Here is a 13,161-nt window from a genome sequence, read left to right as displayed (position 1 = left end):
ACACACACACACACACACATACACACGCCTTGGAGAGTGGTAAGAGCTTTTGTTTTGGAGGGTTGTTGTTGTTATTAGGGTAAATGTGCATTGGCCAAGGCTTAAGGCACTGGGAATGCCTCATTTGCATGAACAGTCATCCAGATGCTTGCTGGAAGAAAGGAAATTGAACCTATAGATTCAACAAAGACTAGGTGACATTCCTCAGGTAGAGGATGTGGGGGTCAGGCAGGGAAGAGGAAGCCTTCCTGGGGAAGAGAGACCTCCATTTTGCACAGAGCTTAGGGTTGCTATCCAGACATGGTAGACTACAACCTTAAGAGCAGGATCTTCTTCCAACAGGGTCCTGTCCATAGGAGCTCCTTGGTACAGCTGTCAGAGGTCCTGAAGGACAAAGGCTGACCCAGGTGTCAGGCTTGGCTCTAATGGAGCTATGCATCTCCAGTCATGGCACACAATCAACTCCCCTAGCCTGCTGTGTCTCCACTGTTTCAGGTGCCTACAGTCATCTGTAGTCTAAGAATATTAGATAGAAAATTCCAGAAACAATTCACAAATTTTGAACTGCATGCGATTCTAAACTGTATGGTAGTAGAATACTATATATATATATATATATATATATATATATATATATATATATATATCTCCCACCCAGCAGGGTTATATGATATTCTACTATATATATATATTACATAAATATAACTTATAATACACACATATATGTGTGTATTATAAATTATATATAAATAATATATAATTTATACATATATGTATACACATGTATATATACATGTATCTATGTACACATGTATGTATATGTGTGTATTATAAATTATATATAAATAATATTTCCTTCTGGAAGTGGCTCTTTTTTTTTTGGACAAATGTTTCTATGCTGTATGTACTGCTGGCCCACTAGTGGTTTCGTAACTGTCTCCAATGTCAGGTCAACTATGATGGTATTATATGATGTTCTCATTGCCCCTATTTTCCTAATAAGGATTCCAGCAGTGCTGCCCTAGTGGGGTATGCTAAAGAGAAGTCAGGCATAGAAGTAAAAAGTTCTTCACTTAGAAGGGAAAAAATCGTGCCGAGGTTACTAAGATCTACAGCAAGAACAACCTGTGCATGAAACCAAAGAGAAATCAACGCTGTTTTCTGTCGCCACCAACTGTGGAAGTTCTATCCACTGTGCATAGCAAGTGCTTGGTCAGAACTGGGGAGCATTTCCACACCCAAAGATTCAGGGTGCTTCTTCTAGGTCGTTGCCAACGACCAGAGAGTCCTCAACTTTTGCATTGCTTGAATGATAAAGCCCCGAATCTACAGAAGCAATAGGGGTGGGAGGAAGGGACTTGAAGGTCACAGACCTGGTTGATACTTTGTATTTGCTCTGAGCCTGATTCATCACTGGAAAGGGAGGTTAGTGATGGTGAACTCCCAGCTGCTGCGGGACACTCCACAGCTGTTCTGCTGGGATTGCATCCCAGTGTTCCGCATTAATCAGCTCCGGAGGGTAGGCTCTGACTCTCTAAGGACTCTGCTCCTTAGAGTGACATTGTGGGAACATCAGCGCCAGGGAGACTGATATCTTGACTTTCTGAAAACCACCTCCTCCTTGGGATGCTTGCTCCTCTTCAAACACTTTCCCAGCTGACCTTGGGCCAGGAGTTCACAAGCAGATGGTCTACAGCCAGCCCTGCCCTCCTTTGCTGTCTGTTGGGTTTCCCAGGACTCAGTAGCTACCACAAGGGGGAGACAGTGAGTCGGCCTCCCTAAGAGACCAGGCTCTCTTTAGAGATGGTTCCTGGTTCAACTTTAAACTTGTTAAATATGCTTCTCTCTTGATGCACACTCTAGATAATGAGGCAGCCTCTGAGTGGCTCACATCATCGGCCCGGATCAGCTAGCTCTTCAGAGGCATCTTAATCCAGCAATGACACAGAAATCAGCCTCTCGGAGACATAAAACAGGTCACATGCATTGCAATGTTTCTCTCGTTGACATGGAACCAACCTATGAGTCCACAAATGAGTGAACAAAGAACATATACTGCGTGCACACACAGGTCTGATGGAGTATTACTCGGTCTTCAAAAAGGATGAGGTCCTGCCAAGTGGGCCGACATGGATGGACCAGGAGAATGTTATAGTAAGTAGACATAGAAATTAAAACACAGCACAACCTCACTTACATGTAGAATCTGAAGCAGTCAAATCGAGAGTGCCCTGGTTGCCCAGGACCTGAATCAGGAGCAGTGTGGCATGTTGGTCAAACACTCTAAGGGGTATCAAGCGTTAACCATGTAGGATGCGTGATGCCTATAAAGAACTCTGCTGTCATTTGAAACTTGCCAAGTGTAGATGGAGCTATTACAGGCACAGCTTGTTGCAGGCAGTGCTGGAGTCTGAACACACAGATGAGTAGAGTAGCTCACGGTCTCCCAAGTGTACACACAGAAGGCATCGGGGTTTGGGGGTGGATTCTCCACGCGAGGCATATAGGTAGGATCATGCGCAAACCCTCCCTACTAGGGTGCAAAACTCAGTCTTTCCACATGTGCTGCCCAGCCCACCTGGAAAAGCAAATCATGTAGAGGTCCCGACGGTAACTGCAGAGAGTCCGGTCTGCGAGACCCACTCAAGAGGCCAACCTTTGATTCCTAAGGCCACAGTTCGATAATACAGGCACCAAAACTCAATTTGTTTAGGTGTGTGTATGAGGGGTGGGTGCATGTGCGTGTGCAGAGGGATCTGCATGGAGGCCAGAGGTCAACCACAGCGGCTATCCCTGAGGCTCCGTTCACTTTGCTTTTGAGACAGGGTTTCCTCACTGGCCTGAAACCCCCTGAGTAGGCTGGGCTGACCACCAGGGATCCACTCATCTCTGCTCCCCAGCCCTGGGGAACAACTGTGCACCATCGCCATTTCCCCCCTAACTTTCACAGCTTGAATCAGGCTCCTCGTACTCAAACTGTAAGCCTTTTACTATAGGGACCATCTCCCCAGCCCCAGAGTGTGTGTGTGTGTGTGTGTGTGTGTGTTTTGATTTCTGTTTTGGTGATAGTGTGTGTACAGTTTGTTTGTTTGTTTTGAGATAGGGTCTTGATATGTTGTCCTGGTTGACCTGGAACTTGCTATGTAGTCAAGGCTGACCTTGACCTTGTAGGTGATTCCACACACACACACACACACACACACACACACACTCCCGCCTCTTGAGTCTTGAGTACTGGGATTGCAAACGTGTGCCATCATACCCAGCCCTGGGTCTGTTTCCACGTGGCCCATGGTATCTCAGAACTCACAAAGCTGTCCAAAACTACCCCGCATTTACCCGAAGAAAACTCCTAGCAGGTAAAATACCCCAGGTACTGTTTTCAAAATGCCAGTGTCAGAGCAACGGACAGGTACCAAAGTGTGTCTTCCTGCTAGAATAACCTGTTGTTCTCCTCCTTTTCTCAAACGGGAGAGCAAAATATTAAGCCACCTTTCATATGCCGTGTGTGTGTGTGTGTGTGTGTGTGTGTGTGTGTGTGTACCATAGAGTATGATTTGAGGTCCCCCTGAGTACAGGTGCAGGGCTATTTGCTGGAGCATACCCATCATGACAGCGGTGGTCCTCCCTTCTCTCAGCCACCTTTAACTGTCAATAGTCCCTTGGGGAGGGGTGGAACTTTGTGATCCCTTCCCCCTTTCTGTGATGAAACATTGGCAGGTCCAGCCTTGCACAGATATCCACAGATACTGAGAGTCTGTGACTTCAACATCTGTATGATGAGCAGAAGACGCCATTCCAGAGCTGTGCTCCCATCCCTCTTCCTCCACATTCCCTGGGCCTCTTTGTGTAGAGAAAGCCATGCGTGACATAGATGTTCCTTTAAAAACTAAAGTCCCCACGTTACCTTCTTCTCTACACCTTGGCCATGCACGAGCCTCTCTCTGTATCTATCACTGTCTAATACAAAAAGAAGTGTCTCTGGGAGGCGAGACCTGAACCAATCTATGCTTACAGAGGTAAGCGTTTGGAGGTGAGTTTGCTTCTAGGCCTACTTGACTACTCCAATAACAATGGGTTCTTCCCTAGGGCCCATGGCCGTGCCAACCACTGGCTCTTGGCCAGATTTACAGTACCAACTTTTACGATCTTTAATAGCTCCTCATTGCTTCAGAGGTTATTCCGGGAGACGGCTCCATAGTGGGCAAAAATCCAATTACAAGGAAAGCTTGTCATTACTGTAATTAATTCAGGCTAATCTAGATGTATCGTCTAGACAGATCTTACCCATGTCCATGAGTTCAGGTGTTTCCAGGAGGTTTGCCTTGTGGAGTCTGCTGTGGCTGCACAGGGCAGCTAGGGAGGATGATGGCTCCCCACCAGGCTGCTGTGCTGTGTGTGGGAAGGAGCCAGGGAGAGCAGAGTCGGTATACAGCGGCCAGGCTGGGGGCAGCAGTAGCTTGGACTCCCTCAAAGCCCTGATTCCTCTGCCCCCCCCCCAGGAAGCCTAGGGGCTGACAGTGAAGGGAACCTGGACAAGGAATGGAGAAATCCCTGTGCCCAGTCCCCAGTAGGAGTCCTCGAGTCATGCAGGTTGGGTGGCAGCAGGGCAGGGTCCCTCCTCCACCTCCTGGCTATGTTCACACACTCTCTGCTTTCTGATAAAACCCCCAAGAGGAGCTGGCCCATCGACAGAGGACCCCCCATTCCTGCTGTACTTCAGAATTTTCATCATTATCTTGGTTGGGGTCTTTTATCTGGAAATTGAGAGAGAGAGAGAGAGAGAGAGAGAGAGAGAGAGAGAGAGAGAGAGAGAGAGAGCTCTCCAAACTCTGTGATCCTCAGTTGTATTAAAAGCCAATTTTTAAATTTAAAATGATCATTATCAATAGCAGCAGAAGCAGCAGCAGTAGTAGTAGTAATAGTAGTAGTGTGTGTGTCTTACACACCATCCAGGTCTTGCCTGCCTCTCTATTGCATATGTTTGGTTTTTTTTCTCAACAGAAAACACACATGGGTTTACGTCTACACGTTAGACCGTTCATTTTGAAGATTATCAGGTGTGTGACCTTGATTTCCACTCTCCACTTTTACTTTCGGGGGAGAAGACATCTTAGCAGAATTAGCAGGAGTGGAGCTGGACTGCGGGCATTAGCAAGGGTCCGGTGTTTTCTACTCATTTGTAGCTGGGCCTGAGATGGCTCCAGGCACTTTTTTCAAAATGACCCATCAGATTTTATTATTATTATTATTATCATTATTATCATTATTATTATCATTATTATTATTGAAAAGAGATTCTTCTCTCGTACACTGCATCCTGACCACAGTTTCCTCTCCCTCTCTCCCCTCAGAATCCCCCCCCCACACCTCCCTTCTTCCCCAGATCTACTCCCTCTCAGGCTCCCTTCATAAAGGAGCAACCCTCCAGGAGACAACAACCAAACACGGCAAAAGAAGATGCAAGTCAAGGCAAAAGCCTTCACACCGAGGCCAGACATGGCAACCCAACAGGAAGAAAGGAGCCCAAAGAGCAGGCAGAAGAGTCAACGACATCTCTGCTCCTGCAGTTAGCACCCCCCAGGAACACCAACTTAGCAGCCACAACACATGACCCACGCGGCCCCAGGCTGCCTGCTTCAGTCTCTCTAAGCCCGTATGGCTCTGAGGGGAAGGGTCCAATGGAGACTCTCTCTGCAGAATGTCTGTCTGTGGGTCTCTGCATCTGCTCCCATCTGCTGCCGGGAGGAAGCCTCTTTAATGATAACAAGGCACCGATCAATGAGTATAGGAGAATATCACTAGGATTCATTTCACTGATTTTCTTTAGACCTGTTGTGTTTGGTTCTTCCCTAGGTAGGGCTACTCAGGTCCTGGTTTCTGGTCATCCAAGCAGTATTGGGATGGTCTCCCTCTCATGGAGTAGGTCTCAAGTTAATCAGACATCGGTTGGCCACTCCTTCAAAGTCTGTGCCACCATTGCCCCAGCACACCTTGCAGGCAGGACAGAATGTAGGTAGAAGGATTTGTGGCTGGGTTGGTATCCATGCTTCTGTTTCAGTAGTCTGCAGAGTCCCTCTCCATACCAAAGAGACTAGACTGTAGGGGTGAAGGCTCCAGGCAGGTACCAGCTTGAGCTCTCTGCCTTCCGTGACCTGTGTAGATGTTGTCCTCAGCAATGGGTCTCCACTGTCAGTCTGTGTAACATCTATTCTAGCAGCCTAGGTTGTTCCGGGATCTCCACAAAACCTCCTCAGCCAACAACTTCCAACCCTGGGGAGCTTGCCTGGCAACACAGGATGGCCAGTTCACACTCTGCATCCACCGTTACTAGGAACTCTCACTAGGATCACTGGGATGGTCTGGTCGTATATGCTTGACCCAGGGAGTGGCGCTATTTGGAGGTGGGGCCTTGTTGGAGAAGGTGTGGCTCTGTTGGAGTAGGTGTGTCCCTGTGGGCATAGGCTTTAATGCCCTAGTCCTAGCTGTCTGGAGTATTCTGCTAGCAGCCTTCAGATGAAGATGAGGAACTCTCAACTCCTCCTGCACCATGCCTGCCTGGATGCTGCCTTGATGATAATGGACTGAACCTCTGAATCTGTAAGCCAGCCCCAATTAAATGTCCTTTATAAGGCTTGCCTTCGTCATGGTGTCTGTTCACAGCAGTAAGACCCTAAGACCATCAATCTCATACATTCCTGGAAGTTTCCAACAGGTTTTCACACCACCCTCGAATTCCCCCCAACTCTAGCTATCTCTCCTCACACTCTCTCCCTCCGATCCATCTCCTCCCACTGTAATCTCTCCCATTCACATCCCCACCCGCCCCGAGTTCACCTGCGGAATCTATTCTGTTTCCCCTTCCAGGGAGATCATGCATCTTCCCTAGAGCCCACCTCTCCCCATAGCCTCTCTGTGCCTAAGGATGGTAGCTTGGTCATCATTTTCTTAATGGCTCATACTCACTCACAAGTGAATACGTGCCACAGTTGTCTTTGTGCTTCTGAGTTACCTCACTCAGGATGATTTTTTTTTCTAGTTCCATCCATCCGTCTGCAAATTTCATGAGGCCATTTGTTTAAAAACCAAGTAACACTCCGTTGTGTAAATGTGCCACATTTTCTTTCTTTCTTACTATTCTTCAGTTGAAAGGGGTTGCTGAACATTTCTCTAAGTGTCTCTCAGCCACTTTCGTTTCCCTCTGTTGAGGATTCTGTTTAGATCTGACCCCCCATTATTTAAGTGTTTAATTGAGTTATTTGTCTTCTAGTTATCTGGTCTCTCAAGTTCAGATTTTATTTCTTACAGGCCTCTCTGGACAAACATGAACACTTCACACTTCCCACTGTGCTCTGAACCCTGCCTGCTGGGACAGGCACGCGAGGCTCCACACGCCTGAGCCCTGTGGGCAGAAGCCCCTCCCTGAAGAGCAGCAGGGACGTGGGGTCTGAGCGCCCTACGGTGCCTGGCGCTGTGCTGTGTTCTCTGCCTTCTGAGCCTTTCTCTTCAGCCCCTTCACCCCCCACGGTCTGCTTTCCGGTTTGTTTAGATTGTTTGGTTTATTTTTTCTGAAACCTGCGAGTCCTGAGGGATTTTGAGGAATTAAAATGAAAGAAGAGCCTACAAGGGGAAGAGGCCATGGCGTTCGTGGGTCTGTTCCCGTTTCGTCCTTCTAGCCAGTGCCGTTTTTCTGACATGCCTTTAAGAGAAATTGTCTTGAAATATTGTCTTTATTCAATAAATTTGTTTTTGTGTGTCTCTGAGATTTTTTTGTGTGTGTGTATGTGTGTGCGCGCAAATGTGTATGTATATGTAGATCAGAGGACCACCTTGGCTGTCACTCCTCTCATGTCTTCCACCTTTTGTTTGAGACAAGTTTCTCACTGACCTTCATCACCTAGCAGGTCTTGCTGGGCAGAGAGTTGTCGAGATGGTCCTGTCTCTGCCTCCATCTCTGCATCCCTGGGATTACCAGCGTACACCACCGTGCGCCGCTTTTTGCTTGGGATCTGGAGATCCAAACTGAGGTCCTTGCACTTGCTAGTGCTTTGCTGAGACTTTGCCTCGGTCCGCTAATGAAACCTTGTCCCACAACTCCCCAAAGCCTGACCACAGATGAAGGAGCAAGGGGGGGTCTTGTCTCAAGGAGTTGCAGTCTAGGAGGTGGGATGGGATGAGGGGAAGAGCAGAGGGGTAGAAAGGTGGGTGAACTTCCTGTAGGGAATCCCAGACCCCAAGGATCCTGCTATGCAGCCCTGTAAAGCCAAGAACCCCACTCTTCCAGAAGATGGAGGTCCAGGAGGTGGCAGGCACTTTACCTAGTCCTGTAAGCTTTGAAGCATCCCATGGAAAGGTCTATTGATGATTCAGAGCAATTCATCCAGAACTTCGCTGTCACTGTATTTTGACCCCCATCTTAACAGTCCATGATGCTCAGATGTTACAAGTTTCCCTCTGAGCACTCACCAGGGCGGCTGATCCCTGCTCAGAATGCGAAAGGAGCCACCATCCCCATATAAAGCTGTTGGTGTGGATGTAGCTCCAGCATGGGGTACCAGACAGTTAAGGAACCTTGGTGTAGCAAGATCAGAGAGGGCCAAGGACCAGTTCCTTTGTCTTTTATCATCTGTGACTGGAATAAAGCCATGAACACCTTAAGCACTGTGACCTTTCCTCTCGTAGTCTCTTCTCCATTTCTTCTTCAAATTTCTCAGTTCTCATTAATGGAAGGAAAGGGTGTTTTCTTTCCCTGGGTGTGTGTGTGGGGGGGGAAGAATAGAAAAGGCAGGCTGAAGTTTGAACTGGCCTAATAATTTACAATAATCTGTGTCTCTAAAATTTCAAACTCAGGATGTCTATAGGTCCGTGATATCTATGCCTGTCCATGGCCACACTGTGTCAAGGTGTGCAGGGCCACACTGTTGGCAAATAGGGAAGGTCCTGCTGTGTGTACAGGTGTGCAGGACCATGCTCTGTCTTGGGCATGCAGGGTCACACTGTCTGGCTTGTGAAGCTGTGCCCTCTGGAATGATGCCTTCCGTGTCTGACTCTCCATCTTGGCTCAGAGCAATCTCATTATGCATGTTTTGCTTAACTATTGATTTTTTTAGTACAGCTGGAGCCTGCATTCCCCATCACTCCTGATGGGAACTCTGGAGGTTTTAGAAAAGAACAGTCCTGGGGTGCCGTGGGCTGTTTGTATGGGAACCAGGAACTCAGCTGCTTTCTTACCCTCGGGCCTTTCCCCTAGAGGGATTTCAAATTACACCAGCAGCAGCAGCAAAACCAGCTGAGGAGCATAAAAGTATTTCAAGCTGGTCGCAGAGGGCTATGTGTCCTTGGGCTATGACCTCTGGGCTCACAGCACATACTCTCTACAGCTGACTGAGAGTTGCAATGGAAGCCCTATCTTTCTATATGTTGCAGAATACTTTGAAATTTTGCTTAAAAACACATGCTCTTGCCAAAGTGCATTGCTGTGCAAGGCCACTAGTTCTAGCAACCTGCCCACTCCCCTCAGACAAAGGTGACTGTAGAGTAGGGAACTTTCATGATGGGGCTCACACATGTCTGTGTTGTCCCTTACAGACTCTCCTGGGGTGAGAGCCATAGCTCCAGCATGTCCCACCCCTGTGCTGGCAGTGTGCTTAGAAAACAGCTTAGAAAACCAACTCAGCAGAATGACCAACTGGTCAACCCTGGTTTTTTTTTGCCTTGCTCTGAAACAAACTGTTTTTCTATGACAAAAGATGGCTCTGGGGAGCTTATGGGGTGAATTACAGATCACAGAAAAGTGATCTGCTATGATGTTGGAATTTTGATGGTTGTATGTTATGATGCAGTTCTAGTGTTCATTTCTCCCTCTGTGCGGGGATGGCCATGGCTCTGTTTTATTCTCTGAAATGAGAGATGTGCTGTATCTATAGTTCTACTTAGTTACCTAAGCATCATTCAAGAAAGTGATAATCAGGTGCTGCATACATTTTGGAAGCCTGGGTTCCATGTTCTCCCTCTGTGCAGCTCAGCATCTCATAAGATATCCTGGAACTCATTAAGTAGGACCACAGATCAAGAGACTGAGCCCACCCCATGACTTTTAGCTAAGGAAGACACACAAAACCAAGTAGAGATGGCAGGGACAGATGGCAGGGACATATCATAATAAATGATAATTCAGCAGGAGATTTTTTAGACATAACCATTGGTTCTAGAAGGTAGCAAAGACCAGGAACAATGCCTCGCGTTCCCAGCTACAATAGAAAAACAAAGAACTGAGGGTCTGGTGAACGCTGTGGTCAAAGACATTTGCCAAAGCCTGACAGACTGAGTTCAGTTCCCAGGACCCACACAGGGAAGGAGAAAAACAACTCCTGCAAGCTGTGCTCTGATGTCCACACGCATGCTGTGGCATGTGCATGCCCAGACACATGTGTACATGCATGCACAAAATAAATAAATAAATAAATAAATGTAATAAAAACTAGCAACTAGCAAAGTATAACAAATATTGCGTAGAATACATACATGATAACATTGAATCCTTCTGTGTGCATATGTTCATTCAGTGACAGGACTAAATTGAGAAGTAAGACATTCATGAGTGGAAATATTAAGAATTTTAAAGTTCTCTGAAAATAGTTTCCCCCTAAATGGTGGTGATTTTTCACTTATCACACACAGAGTTGAGTGCAAGTTTTTGAAAAAATATTTTACTTTTAGATGTGAATGTGTGCACTAAGTGCAGGTCCCTACAGAGACCAGAGGCTCCTTGGAGCTGGAGTTAAAGGATGCTGTGAACTTCCCAGGTCCTCTGCAGTACACAGAACCATCTCTCAAGCTGCTAATGCTAGGGTTTTTTTTTTAACCTAACAAAAGCTAACATAATATTTATCTGGAAACCTGCATAATTAAGAATAAACAGTAAGGAAAATATTGATCTTCTCAACAAAAAATTTATCCTGTCAGATTTAAAAGCTACTTTAAAGTTAAAATGATTTAGGGCTGGGACGATAGCTCATGGGCAGAATACTTATTGTGGAAGCATGCTAACAGAGCTTCTGCTCTCAGAAAAGCTGAGCTGGGAGCTAACACACTTGTTTTTCTTGTGTTTCTGTTGGTTTTTGTTGTTGTTGTTGTATTTGGTTTTTTGTTTTTTCTGTTTTTTTGTTGGTTTTTGTTTTGTTTTTTGGCATCTGTTCTTTGCTCTAGTTTTTTTGTTTGTTTGTTTTTGTTTTTTTTTCATTTATTACTGGACATTTTCTTTATTTACATTTCAAATGTTATCTCCTTTCCTGGTTTCCCCTCTGAAAACCCCCTATCCCATCACCCCTCCCCCTGCTCACCAACTCACTCACTCCCCATTCCCTGTCCTGTCATTCCCCTACACTGGGGCATAGAACTTTCTCAGGACCAAGGGCCTCTCCTCCCATTGATGTCCAACAAGGCCATCCTCTGCTACATATGCAGCTGGGGCCATGGGTCCCTCCATGTGTGCTCTTTGGTTGGTGGTTTGGTCCCTGGGAGATCTGGGGGTACTGGTTAGTTTATATTGTTTATATCCTATGGGGCTGCAAACCCCTTCAGCTCCTTCGGTCCTGTCTCCATTGGAGACACATTTGTATTATAAACACCATGGGGGTGATAGGCAGCTCCCTGGGGGTCACAGGCCACACCCAGTCTACACAGGGAGCTCCAGACCATTGAAAGAACCTGTCTGAAAAAAAAGACAGAAGATGGTAACTGAGGACAACAGCCAAGGCAGTCCTCTGGACTCCACGTGTGTGTGCATGTGTGTGTGTGTGTGTGTGTGTGTGTGTGTGTGTGTGTGTGGCATGCAAGGGTGGGTTGGTACCCATGGGGGCTTTTCCTTCTCTGAGAAGAAGGGGAGAGGTAATCATGTGGGGTGGGACTTGGAGGAGAGGAGGGGGTGTGACATGGAAACTTAAACTTCTTTGGGAAGTCAATTGGATGGTGTTTTGCTGGGACAAACATGTGAAGGAATGTCTCATTAAAGTGGACTCAGGTGTGAAAGGCTCAGGAAGACTCAGGAAGGAATGTTTTGGTGAAGTATACACAAGAGAGAGGAAGTTCTCTGCTCAAGCAAGCACATGAAAGGACACACGATGAAGTCTTTGCTAACAATGTGCATGTATTGGTCTGCCTTACACTGAGTAGTTGAACCGCATTTGTCAGGACTCCATAGACAGAAATGCACCAAAAAAAAATTATGGTGGTGTGCTGCAGTTTCTTGCCTCTTCTATTGGGCAGATTGGATGCATGTGCTGAGGCAAGACATGTGCTGAGGTAAAACCTGTGCTGAGGCAAGGCACATAGAGAACACAGGATGTTTGGGGGGGTATAAACAGGACTCCACAGAGTGACAGAGACAGAGCTTGGCTTGCTGGTCCAGCTCGCTGTGCAGTGCTTATGGGTCTCGCATCTTTGCTGATCTTCAGATTCCCTGAGGGAGGCACAATGGAAAACTTTCCCTGGTGTTTCCTCCTGCTGACTGGAGCCAAGGCTGAGGCCTGGCTGGCTCTGCTAGGTTGCGCCATCACTGTTGCTAACTGGACCCTACCTAACTGGACTGCTGGTGCATATGTGAGTTATTTGCAAGTGGATCAAGCTGTCACTGCCTGCTAACCTGTGAACTGAACTGCCAATTTCCAGACAACACAGATGGGAGTTGCTCCAAAGAACCTTTCCAAACAGGTTCACTTCCCCTGTATACTTCCTTTTCCACTAACTCTGGTGGGTGGTGGGCTACAAGGGAAGTTACAGCATGTAAGAACCACCACTAAAAATAAGGTTTGAAAAAAATTAAAGTTACACCATTTCTTCTAAAATCAGGAACAAGACAAAGATGGCTGTTGTCCTATCTCTTATTCAATACTGTACTCTAAGTCTTCAAACAGCAATAAGAAAAATAAACAAAACAGACGCACAAAGAAAAGGAAGCCATCCAAGTATCTCTATTAGCAGATGACATGACTGTATACATGAACGACCTCAATGAGAAGTCTCAGAGCTAATGAATGCTTCTATCAAAGCAGCAAGATACAGAATCAACATGTGAAAGTCTGAGGTTTTATATACACTGAAAAGAAAAGCGGGAGGTTAGTAATGAGCTCAGCCAAGAATGTAAGAGATCTGTACATCAGG

This window comes from Mus pahari, chromosome 21 (genome assembly GCF_900095145.1).
Source record: "Mus pahari chromosome 21, PAHARI_EIJ_v1.1, whole genome shotgun sequence".
NCBI lineage: Eukaryota > Metazoa > Chordata > Mammalia > Rodentia > Muridae > Mus > Mus pahari.
The sequence above is the reverse complement of the archived record's forward strand: the minus strand, read 5'-3'. Positions refer to the sequence as shown.